We start from the raw sequence: 23,026 nt of genomic DNA on the forward strand, positions 1-23,026 counted from the left end.
AAAACTCAAAACATTAATTTGGGCTGCCATCATTAATGTAAATGACAATGGTACCAGTTCATTTATGACAACTATGGACAGTACTGATTTAAGAAAATATACCTATTTACTTTTCTCTGTGGCTAATGGTGATAATGCTGTAAGTTTGGAGAAACAGAAGAGGAAATGCATGGTTTGAAAACCAGTTTGCAGATAATTTTAAAGATGGGTTAGAATAAGTAGTGTCACAAAATTTGTGTTAAGAACTTAAAATGAAGTACAACTAACTTAAAAAGGTATATTTGCAAACCGACTCTGTGGAATGATTGCTAAATAAGTCAACTATTCTCTGTATAAAGTATGTTAAGCATAACAGTGATGATGGCTAATTTAAACTACACTTGCAGATGTATATTTTTGTATAATTTGCACAATATTTATTGTAAAAACATGACTCAACATACATAATTTTTAGGTGTTTATACCAGTATCTCATGTAAATTATGTATGGCACATACTCCAACATATTTTACTCGGGTCATGTAACTCAATGCATATTAAAATGATTAACAGAAATAATTGCTGGCTTTTACATATAACTGCAGTAATATAACAATTGAAAGCTCCCCACATAATGGAGTGTCACAATTAGATCTCCACTCATGCTGAAACTGTTATACCTCAACTTACAAGTTCAAAATATTCTCCTATGGCATTAATAGGGAATAAGCAACACTTAGCAGTTTAGCATTCTTTTTAGTCATGGGTTCAATTTCCAGGTTGTATTCATCAAAGCTTGTATTTTGTATGTCCCACCAAACCATTATGTCCCAATTTATACCATTTTACCTCTTACCAACACTGATTATTACCATTTTCATAGAGCTGATGACATCATAAGACTGTACGAATGATTACCATCCACCACAACAAATATTATGTTCAGAATTGACATTACATCCTTTGAAATATAATTCAGATATCATCATCTAAAAGCTTTTGAGAATTTTCACACTGGAACATATGTAAATACAGTGCACATCACAAATGACTAAATCTCAGACATATTTCACACCTTGAGTGTATTTTAAAGGAATCATACCTAATATCTCTACCAGGCCATTTGTGTGCTTTTAATTTTGCAAATGCAGTTGGCAAGGTTGGCTGTCATTGTGCATAGTCTAAAAATGCATCTAGGAAGCCAGCAACTTGACGAGAATGTCACTTTCTTGATTAAACCATTGCGGTTAAGTGCTTTCATCATACAAGTAGACCTTTTCGGAACCATGAATGACCATAAAACAATACAGTTTAAAAACCTGAATGAAACAGCTGATTGTGCACATACCCTCACCACAATCCATCACAAACCAGCTTGTCAAAATAGTATTTAAAGATACAGTGTTTTTTTTTTTTTATGTTTACTCCAATAGAAAAAAAAGCTACAAAAACAATAACTAAAACAAAAATACAAACTCAAACTAATATTGTCTCAGATTTTATAAACAGGCAGCCATTCTTTTCAATTAACTGAAAAATGGATATGTCATCAATCAATCCTGGAAAACGTGCTGCATCCAATTTAACTTAAAAAGCCATTTTGCGGTGCAACAAACTGTTTTCCCAATCTCCAAAAAGGTGTCTTACTGTATTTGTAATACAAAAACTTAAATTTATTGAAACCAGCACAGGGCACAGCTGTGAGAGTGTCTAGCTACACCACTCTTATTTCCATTGTTTTTGATAATATACACGTGTTGATATATCCTTCTGTTCTGTGCATTTTTGATTTTACCAACATAAAATGTACAGGTTTCACAAGTGGCCAAATAAACAACTCTCTCAGAGTAACAATTACATTTTCTACAACTGTTAGTAGAACTTAATTTGGCAAGTAATGTCTCATCTAGATCTGTATTAATAAATTAACATTGTCTACAATGCCCACACCTCGTGGTGTTCGGTAAGCCAAAATTCTTCTGTTTTGGCATTTCTAAAAGACATTTGATGTTGTATTTGTTTTTAAATGTAAATGGGGAAACATCCATAAAATACTTCTTGGTATCTTTGTTATACTGCAAAGGAAACTAGTTCTTCCTCAAACTTTCCTGTATATTTCTAGCATCCAACAAATAGTGGAGCACTATATTTGCATGATTTGTAAAATCAGTATTACCTTGCCTAGCGATCAGCCTAAGATCAGTGCAAACTATAGGTGGATATCTGTCTTATCTACCTGACTGAATCTCATCCTGTACTTTAGTTAAAAGTGAGGCAGGATAATCACATTCAATAAGCATTCATTTTAATTCCTCAAATTGTTGTAAACAGAGTCATCAGATGTAAGCCTAGAAATCCTTATTAACTATTTTTTGCAATTCCTTTCTTCTGATGAAAGGGGTGACAACTTCTGAAAGAAAGGAATGCATTGAAGAAAGTTGGTCTCTTATACATCTGCGTAGCCAGCTGCCTTGTGATGGCTTCATAAGCTTAATGTCCAAAAAATTAATATACTGTCTTCGTACATGAAGTGAATTTTAAAAATGTGATACTGCTTTGTAAGGCTCCCGTGAAGTCATCAAAATTCTCCTTAGTGCCTTCCCAAATTATCAACAAGTCATTGAGGTATCTGAAGTACCCTATACATTTCTTGAAACAGGGGAGTTTAAAAACTGTCTCTACCTCCCATCTCAGCAGTACCGAGTTAGTGAAAAATGGAGCACATATGGTCCCCATGGTTACACTTGACTGTTGTTTGAAATACTCTACAACAAATGTCAAAACACTGTTGTTAAGCACCATATCCATGCCTGTGGATCAGTACGTGAAGCCTAAGATTTTATTTAATGTTTTTTTACGCACTATTCGGGACTCATGAGACTTACTGAATAAGCTTAGGAACATTTGTTAAGATCGGAAATACATTTTCACAGCTTGTGATATCCAGAGTCTCTTTATTATTATTATTCCGCATGAGGAGGATTTATAGGCTTACATCTGAGCCCTCTGTTTACAGCAATTTGAGGAATTAAAATTGATGCTTATTGAACTGGACTACTTTGCCCTACTTTTATCTAAAGTACAGGATGAGGTTTGGTCAGGTAGAAAAGACAGATATCCACCTATAATTTGCAATGGTCATAGACTGATGGCTAGGTAATCTAATACTGATTTTATGAATCATGCAAATATGGTGCTCTACTATTCATTGGACTGTAGAAACATAAAGGAAATCAAAATCTTGAGGAAGAACTGGCAGTATGATGAAAACACTGAGAAGTACTTTTCGGACGTTCCTACATTTACATTTAAAAACAAATACATAAAACGTCTTTCATAAATGCCAGCATGGCAGAATTTTGGTTTACCGAACACCACAAGGTGTGGGCATTGTAGACAATGTTCATTTATTAATACAGATCCAGATGTAGCACTATTTGCAAAATTAAGTCTTATTAACAGTGGTAGAAAATGTAATTGTTACTCTGAGAGAGTTGTTTATTTGGCCACTTGTGAAACTTGTACAACATTTTATGCTGGTAAAACCAAAAATGCACAGAACAGAAAGATATAGCAAAACGTATATAGTATCAAAAACAATGACAAGAAGAGTGTTCTAGCCAGACACTCTTGCAACTGTGCAGGTTTCAATACATTTAAGTTTTTTGTATTAGAGCAAGTACAGTCTGAAAAGAAGGGCTGCCTGTTTATACAATTTGAGACAATGTTAGTTTGACTTCGTATTTTTATTGTAGTTATCATTTTTATAGTTTTTTCTATTGGAGTATGTATTTAAAAAATACTGTTTACATACATACAAATATTTCAAGCACGGGCATTAATGCCCTTGTAGCTTGCCAATATACCAAAACATTTGTTCCATAATAAGTATCCAGGCTGTTGTTAAAAATATCTAAACTAGTACTTGCTTTAATGTAATTTGGTAGTCTGTTCCATGCATCAGCTGCTCTGTCAGAGAACCAATTAGTACACTTCTCATTCCTATAGAATCTTCTACATAGATTGTCTGATGATTCTGTGGTACTTTTTGATAACCCCAAGCATTCCCAGAGGTGGCTGTCTCAAAATGCCCTATATACCTGAATAAGATCTCATCTTAGATATCTGTAAGAAGCACTGTACAAGTTCAGATAATTTAGTCTTTCATAATAACTTACATTTTTACATCCATGGATGCCCTTAGTATATTTCTGCTGTACTATTTCTAGTTTACTCATGCTTGTTTTCGTATAAGGTTTCCATATTGTCATTGCATACTCAAGTTGGGTCTAATGTAACCAACAAAAATGACATCACCATTTTTGATTTCCCAGACTTTATAAATCTTTTTATACAACCTATAGTTCTATAACTATCATTAACCAATTGGTTGATAAGATTAGAAAAAACTGATAGCTGGATCTACCCATATACCGAGGTCCTTAAATGAGTCTACAGTTTCAATTACTGTGTGTTGTACTAAATATTCACCTTTCAATTTATGTCTCTGAAATCTTATATGCTTAGTTTTTGATGCATTTAACAGGATATTATTCTTCTATTCCCATATGGTCAATTTTGTCAAGTTATTTTGCAGGCATGCCTTATCTGTAACATGTGTATTCAGTTTACCCAGTTTCAGATCATCTGCATATAGACTGTAGAACACCTCAGATGAAAAAGTTAGGTCTGAAAGATACAATCTAAACAAGTAAGGGTCTAGGACAGAGCCTTGTGGGACACCCTGACTGTAACCAATGATTTCACCTGTCCAGTTGCTGTATGATACTTACCATGTCATATTTGTAAGCCATGCAGCTAGCCATCTTATCATGATTACATCAATACCTAGTTGTACTAATTTATTGATCAGTGTTTTCTGCATGACCCTGTCAAATGCTGAAGTTAAATCTGTATTAATTACATGACAATACAATTTTTCATTCATAGCTGTTATTATATTGTTATTGACCATCATGTCGCAGATGGTGATAGATCTATTTTCAACATATGCATGCTGATATATGATTTCAAGCCACATCCTATCCAATTCTGACAATAACTTATCCAATATTACCTTCTCGATTATTTTTCCACAACATGAAAGTAGACTTAAGGGTCTATATGGCTCTGGGTTTGTCCTACTCCCCTTTCCCTTAAAGAAGGTTTAATAAGTGCATGTCTCCAATCTTGAGGAATCTCCACATATTTATATGACCTAGTAAATAATAAATATAATGGTACCATAAGTTCTTGCTGAAATGTTCTCAGGTCGTTGTTACTAATTCCATCTTCTCCCTGTGTTTTGTTTGTATTGAGTTTATACAGTTCTTTTTCAATATAATCTAATTTGATTCCAGTATCTGGGGTTACCTGGATGTCACTAGGACAAATTATCACCACTTTTGTGGAGCCAAACTGTTTTGCATGTGAATTTGTAAATATATCTATAATCTGTTGCATCTGGGAATAAATTTTGTAATCTGCACACAGTTTATCAATGTAGATGTCTTTACTCCTTCCACATCTTATCTTTCTATAAAACGTTTTCCTATTATGCTCAATATCTTTATATAAATTTTCTTTGCATTTTTCTTGAGCTTGTCTCACACTATGCTGAACCTGTTTATCCACCTTGTTTATTTTAGTTTTCAAAGTTGTAGTTTGACTTATTTCCATTTCATATATTTTTTGTCACTTACCTTAATCAAATACCTTATTCTTATGGAAATATATCTCCCTGATGTTGTATGCCTAGATCCTGATGTTATAAATTTTCTTGATTTTTTGCACTCAAACAACTTCTCTTTCAGAACTTTCCACATTCCATCTGCAGTTTTTTCACTGGACACCTCCCTCCAGTTAGTCTTACATAGTGACTCTTTCACTTCCATATAATCCGTAATTAACCTTCTGTACATTGGTTTAGATTTCAGTTTTGCAAAATTATCTACTAACAAATTAAACTTTATAACACCATGATCACTGCATGTTTACAGTTGTAAAACTTGACTTGAAGTAACAGTAATTTCTTTAGGAACACAAACTATGTCTAGTATATTCCATCCCTTAGTAGATTTTTTATTTACTAACATTGTCAAATCAATATTATTCCAGTCTGTTTCTGATAAATTTACGTCCCCATCTAATGTTATTCTTTCCTCCTGTGTTTCATACAAGAAATGTATGAATTCCTCTAGGTCATCTGCTCTTAACCTTGGTGGTCTATACCTTCCAACCATCATTATATGTTCCAGGGTTGTCTTTACTGTCACAGTTACACAGTCTATAGTATTGCTGTTATCATTGAGCATGTAATAATCAGGTCTATAGTAGAAGCATGAAAACCCTATACCGTGAAAGCTCACATGAGCGAAAATGCCAGTAATCAAAGTTGCTAATGTGGGGGGCTGTGCCCCCCACACTCCCCGCTAATTATATATTCTAACCCAAGGTCACACAACAGTGAGGAAAGGGCAAATATCCCTCTCCTCATTGTAACACGACCCCTCAATCCCACTTTCGAGTCCCGGCATTTTCGCTCATGTGAGCGTTCGCGGTTTAGGGTTTTTGTTCTTCTAATATAGACCCTAATAATCACAAGTCTCATAACTATCTTCAATCCCTATCATAACTCCTCCACCTGATTTTTTGTTAGAATGTCTATTACAGTAAAAACATTTATACGCTGACAGAACTGGTTTCCAGTTATTGTTCTTTTTTTTTTCAAAAATGTTTTTATTTTTAGCAAGAACAATGACTAAACAGATATTTACATTTATAATCATAATAAACTATATACACAATCCATAACAAAAAACTTTATGCACACAATATATATATATATATATATATATATATATATATATATATATATATATATATATATATATATATATATATATATATATATATATATATATATGGGTTACCTTCATTTGACTGACAACTCATTTGACTGAAACTCATTTCACTGACAAGTAATACATGCAGTGCACTGTAAGGCAAATAACAGGGATATGTCCTCTTCCTCAATGTAATGCGACCCTGGAGTTAGTATATATAGTTAGGGGTGTGTGTGGAGGGCACAGCCCTCCACACTGGTAGGTGTGGGGGCCAATGCCCCCCACCTATTTTGGTTTAAATTCTGTACTGTTTGTGTTATATTGTTCTTTAAAACCAAACTAGGTGGAAGGCTTCTCCACTCCCACACCCCCCTAACTACATATACTAACTCCAGGGTCGCACTACATTGGGGAACAGGATATATCCCTGTTATTTGCCTTACAGTGCACTGCAAGTACTAGTTGTCAGTCAAATGGGTTTCAGTCAAATGAATTGTCAGTCAAATGAAGGTGAATATATATATATATATATATATATATATATATATATATATATATATATAGTTATATTTACAAAATAAGGAAGTCATTCAATATTTCTCCAGTAAAGAATGCAACTTTTCGCAAGCAATTAGTCTATGTATTGAGTTATTTGTTTTCAGCTTTATGGTAGAGATTTCTTTAACATATAATGATTTGGCTAGATAAATAAATTCATTATTAAATTATAGAGAAGATACAGAATTCCAGTTCTTTGTTACAGCTTTCCTTGGTACAGCTAGAACTGGCCATAACATATGTATTTGCGTTTTAGGTACACCTTCTGGAACTGGTACATTAAACAAGGTGAGAGAGTCAGAGATATTGCAATTATCATTCCATAAGGCTTTACAGAATTTTGTAAATTCATTCCAAAATGAGGATATCATTTCACAAGTGACAATCATATGGAACCAATCATTGTCTATTGATTTACACCTCCAGCATTTTATGTCATTCTTATTATATGTTTATGTAATTCTGTGTGGCATCAAAAAACACCTATTTAGGAAATTCCATGTATAAGTTTTCCAATAGTGAGAGGCTGTTGTTCTTCCTGCTGACTTCAGAGTTTTTTGTTATTAGTAGTAAACTCTTCTCTCTTTATTTTAGCAGAATAATTCCAATAAAATGAGTCTATAAAGCTAAAGTCAGATCTAATAGTTTTGTAAATCACAGATATAAATGAAGTGCCTCTTTGGGTACCATTGATAATGTTATACATTATGTCTATTATTTTTTAGCAGAATTTTCATTATGTATTTCTAATGATAGCATAGTTTTGCTGTAAACAAATTCCCTACATGCTTGGATAGCTACTCAATTGCTATTTTGTAAACTATATCTAGGAATTAAGAAGTCAGCTGAATATATTTTGTTAGTAGATAAAAATAGATTCCAGTATAGCAAATTACTCTTTTTAAATTCTAGCATTTTGTTAATATTAAAGGAGATTAAACACTCGCTAGTGAAGGCTATTGGAGAAATAGATATTAAGAGGTCTTTAGTTAAGTGATTGGATTGTATAAGTCTTTTAAAATTTAGTAGTATTAGATTGACAGAACAGGATTTTAGTTTATGTTTATTATCTTGCATATATATTTTTATTGACCATATAAAAATATTCTTATTTATTTGAGTAAGTGGTTCAAGTAATGTTTTATCATTTAATAAATTAGTTTCATGTGTTACCTTCCAAAATGATGTGTATGAAGTATTGTTCCATAATAACATTACATTTATAATGGCAGCTTTAATATATAAGTCGATGTTAGGGAACCCAATACCCCTTTCTTCCCAGCTTGCTGTGTGTCTTTGAAAGGTTATTCTGGGTTTTTTAGGATGCCAAAGACATTTTAATGTAATATCATTATTTTTTAATTAATTTTTTAAGTAGGGGGATAATTAAAGACTAACTTATAAAGAGAATTTTGGGTAGTAATATCATTTTAATTAATGTTAATCTGTCTTCAAAAGCAAAAAATAGTTTGTTCCAATTATTTGTTAAATCCTTAATTGAATTAATTAGAAATTGATAATTAACTGAGGTTGTATCTTTAAGATTAGATTTACTAGATAAACCTAAATATTTAATATATGTATTGTCCCAGTTAAAATGGCTGTAAGTTGTCAATTTAGTGGTGACTTTCTTGTTTATTAAAAGTGTTTGAGTTTTGTTATTGTTAAATTTCAGACCCGATAAGGTTTCAAATAAGTGAATAGCACTAATTAAGTAGTCTATTGAGGTTTCAATGTCACCACTAGTTAATAATAAGTCATTAGCAAATAAGTGGATGTTGGGTGATAAATCATTATTAAGTTTATAACCTTTGATGTTTGTATTGTTTCTGATATAATTAGCAAAATGTTCTATGGCAAGGGCAAAAGGGAGATAAGGGGCAACCTTGTTTTGTGCCTTTCAGAGTTTTGAAAGGGAAAGATAAAAAAGAGCCAATCTTTACAAAGGAAATATAATTTTCATAAAGTTTTTTTAAATTAAGTTCAAAAAATCTAAAGAAAAGCTATATTCTTGTAATACTTTAAGTAGATAGGGCCAGCTAAGAGAGTCAAAAGCTTTATCTATATCAAAACTTATTATGGTCAGTTCATTTTTCTTTTTGTTTGCTCTATCTAGTAAAGAGAGGAGACTCACTATGTTATGTTGACCTTTTCTACTTAGTATATAACCTGTCTGATCAATATCTATCAATTTCATAAGGATACTGTTTAGTCTGTTTGCTAGAATAGCCATGAAAATCTTATAATCTATGTTTAGTAGGGAGATAGGTCTATAGGAAGAACAAGAGTTGGGTTCTTTGTTGGGCTTTAAAATAGGGGAAGAAGAGAATATGTCCATGATGTTGGAATATTTGATGTGTTTTTAACTTCATGAAATGTATTTAACAAGATTCTTAATATGTTGTCTGGTAAAATTTTATATTTTTCAGGAATCAGACCATCTAGCCCTGGTGCTTTATTATTTTTTATATTTTTGTACTTGGTCTTTTAATTCTTTGAAGGTAAAGGCTTTATCAATTTTGGCAATGTTTTCAGGCGATACTTTATTTGATATAGTCTCTTTTAAAAAGTTATCCATGATTTTGTTGTCATTTGTAGTTGGTTTAGCACTATTTATATTTTCATAATGTTTCTTGAAGCAATATAATATGCTTTTCATGTCTGATACTTTTATTTTTTTCTTGTTTTCTGTGTATATTTTTTCTTTTATATGATTTTTCTCATTTAGGTATTTTGATATTATTGGTATTTTATGTAAACTTTTGGTGTTAGAGTATGACAGTAACTTAATTTTCTCTAAATTTATAGAAATCTTTTGCTGTAAAATTTCTTGGTATTCTTTATTTAATTTATTTATATTATCTAATACTTTTTATCTTTTGGTTTAAGATTTCATTTTAGGTTGTCAATTTCATTTTTTATGACAATTAGTCTTTTATCCCATTCTTTTCTTTTTAGCAGGTACCAGCTTTTAATTTTTCCATCTAAGGCAACATTTAAAGTATTGTGTCAAAAATAAGTGCATTAACTGCACAAATAAACCATAAAATCCACCAAAGTGCAGAAAATACGATGGATAATGTCCACTTTAAAAAAATTAAATTTATTATATCCACCCCAAGACAGAAACAGCCAAAAATAAAACCAGTTAAAGCATGAATGCTTTCATAAACACCACAAGCGTTTTCGTCATTAAAATTGACTTCATCAGATGACCAGCATATTTAATTACATCATTTTATATGATTACTCTATTGCTAACACCAATGAAAGCTTGGTAATTCATTTAACTAGACCAATAGCTGCCAAAAAACATTAAGTAAAAAAAATTAAAAAATGTTCACTTTATACTTTAAAAAAGCAACCAATAATGTTACCATATTACTTAGATAATCTCTTTAAAATTCATTTATGTACATGTATATTAATTAAAAACACTTGATTATATAAATTGATATATTAAAAACTTTAAAACCATTAAAACCATTAAAAGTATTCAGTATTAATGTTGCTGTTCAAATGTATTCCCAATGCCCTCTAGTGGTCATTTGTATTATTGTTATCCCCTTTCCCATTCAAAGTTTTGCAGACTTTAATTTTAATAGTGGTACAATGGAAATACAATCATTTAAACCAGGGGGTTTGTCGGCTTCCAGACTTACTTGCCACCATAATTCTTTAAACTCTATTTTTTCCTCCCACTGGTTTTGTTTTTGGCCGTTTCTGTCTTGGAGTGGATATAATAAATTGAATGTTTTTAAAGTGGACGTTATCCATCGTATTTTCTGCACTTTGGTGGATTTTAACATTTAAAGTATCCCATAAAATCATATCTGATACCTCACCACTATTATTTATTTCCATAAATTGGTTTATTTCAGACAGAATCCAGTCTTGAAAGCCTTTTTATTTTTGCAATAAAAGCTGGAATTCTATGCCAATAATTCAGGGCCTCAGTGTGAAAGGTTATATTAAAAGTAATAGTGTTATGGTCAGATAGGAGGCAGGATTGTATTGATACATGTTCTATTTTTGATAATAAGGAGCTGGTTACTAATACTTTATCAATATTAGTCTGTGTACCAATCTTATACAAGCAATGTGAAAATTTTAGGGAACAGGGTAATTTTATGTCACATGTATCTTTCAAATTCCTTGAATTGATATAATTTTAAGTGCTTTGCAACAGAAGGAACTTTAAAGTGTTTAGAGTTTGTTGTTTCATTAGGAGATATAATGCAATTAAAATCACCTCCTAGAATCACCTCTCCCCTGGAGTGAAAAAGTTATGGTGTCTAAATATTTTCTTACTGTTCTTTTACCAGTTCCAGGAATCCAATAGGCAACAATGAGAGTATAATACTTTTTCTCAAGTTTAATTACTACTAATGCAACCATTCCATCTTTATCTATGTAAGAATCTATAATCTCAGGTAGCCATAGGCCTTTTTTCCAAAGAATTAACACACCTATTCTTTCATGTTTAAATTAAGAGCTACTTAACGTTACATAATTCTTTAGCAATAATTTAAGTCTTGCGATAGTAGTGTATCTCTTGGAGAAAAACTATATCTGCTTTATGCAAGGAAAGATATTTATTAACACTAGCTCTCTTTATAGGATTATTTAGCCCATTTACATTTAGGGACAGAAATTTATAAGTTGTCATTGGTTGATATATTGTATGTTAAAGCGGTATTTATAATGACTTCCTACATTAGTATTAAGACAATTTGAAATGTCATTTGTTCTGGACAAAAATTCTAAAATCAGCATAAAGTTTTCAGATATATGTACATTAAAGCCTCTACTCATAGAACCTAATGTTCCTGGTTTAATATGATTTCCATACAAGTCACAAATCCACCAGTCCATATCATCTAGTGGTGACTGCAAGTAGAGTAATTATTTAAAAGGAGAGAGAAAGAAAGAAAAAAGAAGAAAAGCAAGAGAGAGAAGAAGAAAAAAAAACAATATTTATAGTAGGGAACATGTGCAAAGAAGAAAAACCTTATTAGTATATTTGACTATGTAATTTATAAAGTAAAGTGACATCTATTTAAGTCACTCTATAGTAGCTCCTATTACTTGTTATAAATGTAGACTATTACTGCTTTACATCATCAATTTTAAATATGCTCCAGATGCAATGTTTATTTGCGAGGGTTGTTGTTGTTTCTTTCAACTTTTCCCGGTTAGGGGTCGCCACAGTGGAACTCCGGTTCGCTAATGATTGGCAGTTGATTTTTATGTGCTGAGTTGCCAGCCCTAATGCACAACCTTCAACAAAGGTATGCCCATTCACGCATGTCTCCACGCAGAAGATGCTCTAACTGAGAGTCTAACCAGACAGCGTCTTACTGTGAGGAGGGTATGTTATAAAATTATAATTGTCTAAAATAGATATTCACTTACTCAAACAATTATTTAAATAAACAAGTGACGTAAAATAAAATATAGGTGAAATGAATATACAGGAGCATGAAATTAGCAGAAATGTATTCATTTACATTAGAATGACATTTATTTAAAGGTAATAGAATGCAATATAACTACTAGTAACCTATGTAATTTAGTTGACATTTTACATTTCATATATTCACTTTTATTTCACTTTTAAATATCATTAAAATATATCAAGAATCTAGAATAAGGCTCCTATGGTATATTATAATATAATTCATCCATAGAGATGTCATAGGATCATATTATTATGGGAGGCCGCTAGGGTGTTATGATCTCTTTGTTCTTGGATGGAATATCTTTACTTATGAGTTGGGCCATGAGGAAAGTCTTCCATATCACATAGGCAATATGTTGGTCAAACCAAGTTGCTGTCATATAAATAATCAGTACTCAATCAATTTGGGAGTTACTCTGTGTTGTAAACTGCTACCACCTTTAGCTAATGCCATTGAGGCTTTATGACACTGCTGTAGGACTACTGATGTAAACTGTATCCTTACCAAGAATAGGCTAAATCATGTCTGGTATAATTTTACTACCTTGGATTATCACCATCAATTCATAAAGGGTAAAGGTAAGGGAATACTTTAATTCTTTCAAGATGTATGTCATTTACCATATCCTAATTTTAGACTATAAGTGACCATGTAAAGCATGTTCCATGAATATAGAATAAGATTACTCAGTGGTAATGTAGCATAACTGAATAATTAGGTGTACTAGAGTACAATTAACTTGACTTCATCTTTGTAGCTACAAAGTAGCAAAGTTAAATAGTCTCTTAACTACACACTTTGTCAATCTCTAAAACAGTGAAAGCTCACATTTACACATTTCTAATATTTCATTTTCATCTTTATAACAGAAATAGTAGCCTTCCACATTAACTTCATACAACTAGGCAGCAGTATTAAACTCAATTGGCATGCTGCAATATGTAGTCAAATGTTACTTTAAAAAAAGAATAACATAGTCTTTACTTTCATCTGAATGGGTGTGATTAGTGCAGACGTTATCAGATTAACTAGTTTTGCAGACTAGCATAGCAACATGTAGAATATGTTTCATCATTATGGTTTTGGGCTGCATTTATTCATACAGAATACAGCTACTCATAAAAGTAATCAGCTTTCTAAGACAAACCATCAATAACATACCTAGGAATTAGTACAGATCATTACTGTGCCATTTAATTTCATGTACAGCTGTAAATCAAAGTTGCACCAACTATCTTGAGACCCTTAGTTTTCATCAGAAGTTCGTTACCTTAAAAGCAGCATGTTAGATGCATCACTGTATGCTGCTGTCTTTCCAATAAGGCATTACTTTAAGGAACTAGCAGAAAAAGTAAGGCAATGGAAACTGTAATGCAAATGCTTCATTCTCTTATCCACAAACCCCCTAGAAAATATTCAAGAAAGTCATGTTCCTTTTGCAGAAAGCAAAACAACCAGCAACAGTCTTGTCACTACAAACTGTCAGGAAAAAAAAAAAAATGTGTGGAGAGTTAAACCCCAGCAGTCTCAACAGAAAAGATGAACTTTAGTTGCATTTTGTTTCTAGGGAGAAACCATTCATTTTAGTCATATTGCAGCCAGTTAATGTTTTTTTTTTTACTTTCCGGTTGGCCCACTGAATTTCCTGCTGTGCAATAAGTTCAGAGGTCAGATGCTGTTTCCTTGATACCGCTACGAAGGTCATTTCATGAAGATGTTGCTGTATAGCAGAAATCTAAACTTGAGCCAAGTTCAAAAGTTGTTAAAAAGAAAAAAGCTTTTAAGGTGAGTTAGCAGGAAGATTCTTGCCTGAAGTGAAGCTTTAAGTGTAAGACGCTCACGGATATGATTCATATGGTGTGAATTAATCAAAACATCCTTTTTTCATTACAAAAAAACTAATTTCAACACCAGTCATGTATAATAAACAAAATAAATGATCACTTTCAGTCAAATAGTAAAGAAAAAGGATCTAACTTAGCATTTAGACTCAGAAACAATCTTTAAGTTAACAATATGAGTAAACCCCCACATATATAGTTTAAGTCATAGTAGTATAATGCTGAGCAACATGAACAGGGTTTTGACATCTGAAATGTGGATTCTCCACTACCAATACAGACATTTGAGTTTCAGCTTTTAGAAAGAACCACCCCCAAGTATTTTCTTTCCTCATTTATGATAATTTAAACTATACAGGATAGTCATGGTGTATTAACAAAGATATTTGCGAATACATACTTGCTATGCAATTATATATCTATATATATACACATGAGGACATATACACATATACATACATATATATATATATATATATATATATATATATATATATATATATATATATATAGATATATATATATATATATAGATATATGTAGGTATATACCCATACACATATACACATGCTCTTAAACACATGCACCCACCTCAAAAGCTGACATTTCAATTTCACAAATATAGACTAAAAGGTGTGACATTTAATTGAATAGTTAATCATGAAGATTTTGAGGACTTACGTAGTTAGTAAGTTATTGAAGTTTTCTAAGTCATACCTTTTTTTCAGTTGCATAATTCCAGTGAGGAATATAGACAAACGTTTGATAAATATATGTTAAAATAAGGATTTATTTATTTGTCTCTGGATTTTTTCTTGGGGTCCTTCACAGATCAATCATTTTTTGATAATTGCCTTTTTAAAGTAAAAGTAGTATCCATTTGTTCTTCTAGAGATATACATTTTTTTTGTTGTACAAAAGTATTGGCTTCTTCAAGAATCTCAAAAGTCTTTATACCTTCTGGTAAGCGGATTCTTATTTTGGCAGGGAATATCAGTTGTGCTTTAATACCAGCTTTTTTTAGTGATTTCTATTAGTGGAATATATGTCCTTTTGGGGTCTATATCATTTGAATGAAAGTTCAAAATGTTGATCGCTGTAAACAGTGAAAATGACAATAATCTATATCTGTTTTGTGAAATCATGATACAGTGAAGATTCAGAAATTTGCCCTTTCTTCACTGTAGTGAGATCTTGGAGTTGGTATATATAATTAGTGGGGGGTGTGGGGGGGCACAACCCCCCACAATAAATGATTCAATTATCGGCATTTTTGCTATTTACAGCAATCGACATTTTGAACTTTTGTTCAAAAGATATAGACCTTCTTTTTGAGATGACAGCAGCGGAGTAATCATTATCATTGTCAAATCTAATTACTTTATTTCCTATTTTCAGAGGAGCGAGAGCCCAGGCAGATTTTAGAATCGGATTTTTATCTTGGCTAGATATACATTTCACAATGATGGATCTTGGATAGGTGATTTTGGTATAAGAAGTGGCTGTGAATAGAGCTCTGTGAGCTCTATCAATGCCGAAGGAAAGAGCTTCTTGTAGATTAAAGTTTTAGGAAGCCATGCAGTTAAAAAGGTCACTATGATGTCTCCTTCCATTCCTTCTGGTATGCCAAAGATTCTGATATTATTCCTTCTTGACTGTTTTTCTATGTCATCGATTTTGTTGATAAGCCTATTATTTTTCTGTAGAAGAACTTCAATATTTTTTTCTCCCTCTGTTAATTGGCAGTCTATGTCAGATACTGATTCCTCCAATGCTGTTATTTGAATTTTCTGTTGTTTTAAGATATCACTTAATAGTTCAATCTATTTTGTTGAATCTTCTTTGATTTTATCAACTTTAAGGTCTAGTTTGTCTATTTTCAGCATCTAGTCTTGAATATTTACTAGTATTGAATGTAATTCATTTTTCATAGAGTTTTCATGCAAGAAGATTTGACAAGACTCATCTTTCTTCAGTTGTAGTTCTCTCTTCTTTCTTCTTTGAAGTATGACAGGAAAATAAAAGATTATCAGTTGAAAAATACACTCATAGATAGCTTAAGATTTCTGGATTGTAGATTGATCTTTTTCAAGATGTTACTGGTAAATTTTTTGTATAGTTCCGGTCAGAAGATTTCAGATATTGCAGAGTAGAAAGTTTGTGCTGCTCTCAGTGTTCCATTCAAGCCACGTCCCCCAGTCATTGTTCTTTAACCATGTTTCACAAACAATAGCAACATCAGTCTTGTGGGAATGTAGCAAAGTTCCCAATAAAAACTTTATTATTAATGTTCCGAGCATTAACAACCATCAAAGTTGCATCATATGTTGCTATCTGTGAACTGTTATCCTTTTGACCTGGCAAAAATTCTACCTAGTGTTTGTCAAATATTGCAAAATATTTGCTGCAAAAATTCTCTTCTTTGATCTTGAAAAATGCATACCATCCTGTCTGAACAAGTGTTCCCAAAACTAGGCTTGGATGCTCTACACATTTCAATTTTTTTAAAACAGGACATTTTTTCCTTGTAGGTATTTACCCAAAAAATCTTTTCATTCACAGTGACCTGATTATCCTTTCTATAGATGATTTGTGAAAAATACATCCTAACACCAGTACAAGCTATACTATCTAAGAAGGCTGTCAGTTCCCTACTAACAGTCATAGAATCCTTGTGAATGACATCGTTTGTACCAGCATGAATAAAAACAGTCCTTACTTCCTTACATTAAGGCATTCCAAGCGTTGTCTCAAATCTTCTATTTTTGCTCCTGGCAAGCATAACACTATTCAATGTTCATTATCTTCTCTGCAAATATAAGTATCAATTCCTCTAATAATTGAATCTCCAATAACAAGAATGTCTTTGCTGACCAGCTCTGAAGAATCTTTAGCTTCTAATACAGTGATATCTGCTCTATCAGTTGTTACGAAGGATAGATCTTCATCACCATTATTCTTATTAATCCCACTGTTTTCATTGTGTATTAAATTGTCATCCAGCTGGCACTGTAAATCCACAGCTTGAGCCATGTAGTCAACATCTGTCTTTCTCTTCTTTTTTCTTAAAGTAATGTTGCTCAATCCTTCCAAGTTCAATTTTAATTTCTTCCTTTTCACCTGCCCCTTGCCTTTTTTCTACCTTCTCTTTTGGAAAAATTATGCCTTTTTCTGTAGACTGAAGGTTTTCTGATAGGAAAATATTATCATTCCCTGTAACCTGTCTATTACATAACAAACCAGTGCCCTTTAAAATACACATTCTCTTTACTTTACAGGCATTAATCAGTTTCTTTTTCTTCTTTGTTATTTGTTGTGAACTTATTCCTTTCTTTCTTTTTTTGTTTCTTTCTAAACAAACCAGATGCTCAGATTGCTAAATACTTGCATCCAGAATTCCAAAGTTGTCAGGGGCATCGTCTTTTTCATAGGGGTTGAATGATCTTTGCAGATAATATATGCATCATTTCCTAAATGTGTTCTATTTGTTCTTTGCCTAATATTATTTATATCACCAGCCCAGTCATTTATATATGAAACAACAGTTCTCCAATCCATGCCAATTGCACAAATTCAATCATCATCAAGTCTAGATTTACTTCTAACAATGGTAAGCAAATCATCCAGCTTTTGATAGGAGGAACACAGATCACCAGTGTTATCAGCTGTTACCTTTAAATATCCATAGCATTTATTATACTGTTCAAGATATTTGTGCATTAGCAAATCATTAATTGCATCCTCATTTAAGGAATCCACATTTAGCTTCAAATTAATAAAATATTGTAAAAGAAAAGAATAATCAGAAACAGTAATGACAGAATTCAAAGAGAATTTAAATCAACTTCTATGACAAAAAAATCACACCAGCAATATACAACTAAAATAAATCATAGACTAAGGTAATATTGTTTAGATATGCTCACAATTGTTTCTACCTTTAAATATTGTTTTGACAAGATGGTCTGTGGTGGGCATGTGTACATGATCAGTTGTCTCATTCAGGATTTTAAAGTGCATTGGTTTAAGGTCATTCATGGTTCTGAAGGAGTCTACTCATAAAGCACTTAACTGTGGTGGTTTAATCAATAAAATTACGTTCTTTTTGAGTTGTTGGCTTTCTGGACACATTTATAGGTTCATAGGTAGGTACTACACTATCAGCCCAAAGGCCTAAGTAAGCCTAATCAACAAGGTTCCCTGGTTTACACCACCCAAGAAAGTTATTTTCCTGTGCCACTGTTGAGCAGAGCCACAGAAGTGATCCCCAGGGTGTATTTCTATTTCCCATCCACTCATCAAGATTTTTCTTGAAGAGTGCTAATGAGAAACTGTGCTTGACATAGATGAGTAGCTTGTTCCAGATTATGGGAAGTCTCTGAGACAGGAATCTATCACTCCAGCATGTCCTGTTTATTGTGGTAACAAGGTTTAGGTCCCTAGAGCATGTAGCTCGGAGGGATTGGGATTTCTTTAGGTATAGCATGTCCACCAGCTCATTTGCTTTTTTATATTATTTGTTTTGGATTGATTCCAGTTCCAATGTGTTATTTGGTCATGGTTGATTCTGCATAGTCTGGTACATGCAAAATGTGAACTGGGTGACAATTCATTGCTATATTTTTAGAAGTCCTTCAGAAGACATGATAGATAAATGTTAGGTTGGTGCTCATATTAGAGCCCAAATGTAGTATCAAGCAGAATTAAGGATCTTTGTGGCACTCCTTGTAAAGTGCTACAACCATAGACTTCCTCAAAAGGACTATACTGGGTCACAGTACAAGGCTGAAGCTTGGAAAACTTTGGCCAAGGATGTCACCAGTGCAACTCGCATTCCACATGCTGGTGAACAATGCCATCACCATTATAGTGACTTGAAGAGGTGCAGACAGGACCTCCTGAACTGATGGTAGGCAGAATTTAGAAGTGCAAACATTGTGTAAGTATAGTGACCCATGACCAGCCAATACAATACCATGGATTGACAAGTCAATAAACTTATTCATGATGCATGTTTTTTTTCTGTTTTATGTTCTGTACAGCTAGAAACATTGCTAGAAACAAAGACACACATCATGAATGATTGCCACACCTCAGAGTAGTATGGGGTAGTAATGGCAGAGGTATGAATGCAAGCAAGATAATAATACACCTGAAAATTATTACATTTTCACAAGTTCAGGGCATCGGTCCATATGAGTTTGAGACACATACAACTCAGTAGGCATACCTTACCTATATATCAAGCGGGTCTATATCACATTATCGAAATTCCAAAATGTTGAATACCATAAGCTCGACCTTGGAATCTCGAAATGTGATATACTCGAATGCTCAGAACAGAGAATTTTTTCCAAAGGAAAAAATTTGCTGTTCCGAGAATACACACACACACATCACAAGCACACCAAAATACATAATCCATGCATACACACTTCACAGAACCCTACACTAAACCGTACATACACTACTAGCTATCCACTTACCATAACCCAACCCTAACCCTAAGGTCCCTAACTAACGCACACTGACCTTACCCACTCCCTAACCCTAAGGACCCTAACTGTCACACGCTCACCTTACCAGCTCCCTATCCCTAAGGTCACTAACTATCACACACTCACCTTACCTCAGTCCGTTCACACACTTACCTTAACCCGGTGTGTCACCTTTCCACTACAGTTGAGGAAATAGAAAAGCCACAGAAATGGCCCACCAAATACTTTCCCTAGGAAAATATTTGGTATTCTGCAGCTTCACTATTTCAAATGTTCGCTGAATTGGGGTCGATATTATAACATTCGAAGTTTCAAGCATACATGTCTGCTCCAATAGTTCTTGATTATTACATTTGGCAATGTGTAACTCATCTTAGCTGTCTGTGGCTCAACTTCCAGTAGCAGCAATTAGCTTTTTTTACAGGCTAGTATATAAAAATCATTTATTTTTTTTATTAGCAAAAGAAATGTATAAAGATGCCATATATAACTAAACAAACTTATATATATTGTTTTCCAGCACAAGTTTCAAAATATAACAAAATTTAAAAGTCCTATTTCATAACCATTATAAGTTTTAAAATGAAAACAAAATATTCCAACCAGGCCTTCAGCATTAGATGAGTCCATGCTGTCTTATTGTGAAAAAAGATAACAATGTAGCCTTTGGAATTTCTGGCAGCTTTTTCCCAAGCCTTATAACAAAAACCTAACATAGCAGCAATCACTATTGTTACTGAACACCAGGCTGGTACAGACAAGTCCATGTTACAAGGTGGAATAGCCAGTAATCAAAAATGAACATTCACAGAGGATGGTAAAAAGAACCTAAGCGCTCATGCAATAAAGTTAGTTATCTTTTCTCATAATGGTCTGAGCTGGACACAATCCACAATTATATGTAAATAATTGACCTTTGCTGTACCATAGTTCTAGCATGAACTATCTTCTCTCCCAAATTTCTGATGAAAAAAAAACAGAGGAGGACCTTGCAATAAATGCAATCATTTAAAATAAACAAATTTCATCACAGGAGGAAGATACTTTTCTGTGAGTAGTCGAGCAGTGTAAATCCATTGCCACTTCAAGATAAAAAAATCCTACAATTTCTGCTATTTGTAGAAAGCTAGGGTAAGAGGGGACTTGAAGTCAAACTAAAATGCTGATATAAAAGAATTGACCTTACCTTTGGCTCATAACCTTTAGTCCTCTCCTCTTGTCATCTACTTACCATCTCAAGCATAAAAGCCACTGGGGAGTTTGAAATGTGCAGCTTGGTTAAACAGACCTGCAGTTGACTTATCTGCCACCATGATGTCTCATCCAGGATAAAAAATATTTTATGCAATGTTAAATAGCATTAAAAATTCCATTTTTGTAACTGGATGCCTTTGCTTGGAATGCATATGTCAAATATGTCATAGTCAACTAACTGTTCCATGTATTTCATAATAACAAGGAGATTGATGCATTTTATGGCACATTAATGCCTTTGCATCATATCTGGCGTGGCAAGGGTGACCATGGTTTTGTGGTATATTTGCTTATATTTTGAAATATTAATCTGATATAACATTGACATTATTATTTTATCTCCCAACCATAATAAATCTCTCTCCCCTTTTTTAAATTTCCTTTTCTATTTCTATTTTTTCTGTGTGAAAACATTGCTGCTAGACTGATCATGGAGGATTGGGCCACCATATCTCCACAGGTGGCTGCAGTGACACCACCACAGGCAGTACAGACACCTAGCACATCTGGGTCACAACCTGTCAGTGTTGCCTCCACAACTCCTACTCCAAGTGCATCAGGTAGCCCTGACCCTGGTTCTGGTGCAGTGGTATGTTCCAGGAGTAGTACTAGTGGAGGAGGTGGTTTTGTCACCCAATGGGAGCTGGCAGGGCTGATGCAAGACATCAGGGAGACAGGCCTCAGTACCCAACAGACAAAGGAGAAAAAGTCCTGTGTAGAATTGCAAAGTCAATGCCCCATCCAGCACTGAATCTATGACAGGAGACAGTGATGACAGTTCCAAGAGTGAGAATTAGATTCTCATTGTGCTCATTTTGTATGTGGATGCATCTTCAGTGGTCCCCTACCTAACCCCAATTATGGTGTCCCCCAAACATTTGTGTCCATCACCATCCCTATATGTCTTGTATGTCCTATATGTCTGTACCTGCTAACTAACCTACTCTACTACCTTACCCTATTATTCCTAGACATGTTTTGCAACAGTCTTCTCTCTCCAAAACAATAAAAAGGGCACCATACCCACAAAAACATATGCCCTATCTACAGCTCTCCACTTCACTTCTGTGTCTCCTTGACACACTTGATTTGGTGCAGTTGGCCCTACAACAGTATTCAGTTGTTGTCACCCAGCTCAGATGTGGTGACTATCCAAATTTATGAAGTTGTTCACACAAGTATACATTTCTCTTGTGAAGAAGTGAATAGCTATGGTGATGTCCCACAGCCATCTGGCACATTGATTTATTTTTTCTTCTGTGTCCTCTCCTCATGTTTCCTCTCATTTTCACCACTGTTCTATCAACCCCTATTTCCCACTTTTTAGTCTGGTTAAAAATAGAATCACACACAAGACACACAGCCAGAGATTTCATAAAAAAACTTCAGTTTTTGTCATCAGCATTTTCAGAACACTAAGCATTATGTGCCAAAGCTGACTGACTATAAATGGCATATCAATTCCTATGGCAAAAAACAAAGAGTTAACTTTGCCCACACTAGTATGGTTATCATCATTCCATTGTGCTTAGTTGTGCTGTGCTATAGATATTTGGATCTAGGACTATTGCTCAAAATCACGTTTACTT

Source organism: Protopterus annectens, chromosome 1.part0 (genome assembly GCF_019279795.1).
Source record: "Protopterus annectens isolate FY-2018-M chromosome 1.part0, PAN1.0, whole genome shotgun sequence".
Taxonomy (NCBI): Eukaryota; Metazoa; Chordata; order Ceratodontiformes; family Protopteridae; genus Protopterus; species Protopterus annectens.